The sequence below is a fragment of the Ailuropoda melanoleuca genome, unplaced genomic scaffold (genome assembly GCF_002007445.2).
Source record: "Ailuropoda melanoleuca isolate Jingjing unplaced genomic scaffold, ASM200744v2 unplaced-scaffold64773, whole genome shotgun sequence".
NCBI classification, from domain to species: Eukaryota; Metazoa; Chordata; class Mammalia; order Carnivora; family Ursidae; genus Ailuropoda; species Ailuropoda melanoleuca.
In genome coordinates, this window is record NW_023239140.1 from 1 (window position 1) to 1,193 (window position 1,193).

The 1,193-nt window shown below is 53.5% G+C and overlaps 1 long non-coding RNA gene across 1 annotated transcript; it reads right to left on the bottom strand.

The window, feature by feature from the left end:
- Positions 1–4: 4 nt before the first annotated feature.
- On the bottom strand, positions 5–1,192 carry LOC117800146. Its single transcript, XR_004623066.1, has 3 exons — positions 1,141–1,192; positions 913–1,037; positions 5–44 (listed from the first exon to the last, which is right to left on the bottom strand). It is a non-coding gene; the product is annotated as an uncharacterized LOC117800146 (long non-coding RNA).
- Between the last annotated feature and the right edge of the window lies 1 nt (position 1,193).

The following is a 1,193-nucleotide window of genomic DNA, read 5'->3' on the forward strand; positions in this document are numbered from 1 at the left end:
AGCTGGGCCCGCAGGATCTTGCCCTCCTCGTGCTCCAGGGAGGCCTGGCAGGGGGTGGGGAGAGAGGGTCCGAGGCCCACTGTCAGGGCACGGGGCGAGGTGGGGAGGGAGGCCAAGTAGACGCAGGGTATCAGCCAGGACTACAGCTTGGAGAGGAAGGTCTGCGAGAAGACTCAGGAGGTGGGACCTGGCTCCCAGGATGCCCCGGGCTTCCTCTGTCGAGAAAAGGGCTTGGACCGCCCACCTGCCAGGACGGTCTAGTGCTTACACGCATAATCCTGACCTTCTAAGTATCATGGAAAAGGGGGAGGTTTTTATAACCACATATGCAAGCTTTATTTTTGTCTCCTGGGTCACTTACCCTTCAGTGAAAAAAGTTAGAAGCCCCAAACTCAGGGCTCTCCCTAGGTTCTCCAAAAATGAACAATAACAATAGCAAATACGAATTATGTGCTTAAGTTTTTGACCTCATTTAATCTTAGTAACAATCATGCATAAAATCTTATGGGTATGTACAATTAATTCCATTAGAAATAAGAAGAGGTTAAGAAACTTGCCCAGTGACCAAGTGGAGGTCCTGAAGCCAAGTTTCATCCTCAGATCTGTGTGAGTCTGAAGCCCACACTCACACCTACTGTCTGAGGGGTTATTACGATGACCGTATTTCAACTTTATAAACATGGTAGGAAACACAACCTTTTGGCCTGTGACCAAACTGTGATGTTTTCCCTGGTGCAGACCTTGGCTTTGGAGGCAGTCATGGGTTAGTGGGTAGACTGAGAAAAAGGAGCTCATAAATTTTGTCTTAGGGTCAGTGTCACCCCCCGGGGTGAAGGAGAGTGGGGAGTCAGAGATAAGAGGGGGTAGGTAGGAGGGGGTACAAGGTAGGGGTGCAGGCAGAGCCAGGGTCACCTCAGCCTCCTCCAGGGCCGACTGCAGTTCCAGTTTCTCCACCTCCAGCTGCTTGCGGACCTTCTCCAGCTCGTGTGCATTCTTCCCTCCTTCTCCCAGCTGCTCGGTCAGGTCGGAGATCTCCTCTGGGGGTCAGAGGGCCAAAAAGCTCAAAGCCTGAGCTCTCCCTGCGCCAGTGTGGCCCTCCCTGCCCCCAGCCCCTCCCTGGCGTCTCAGGCCCCAGCGCACCCTGAAGGTTCTTGTTCTCCCGCTTGAAGGTCTCCAGATGCTCCAGGGACTCC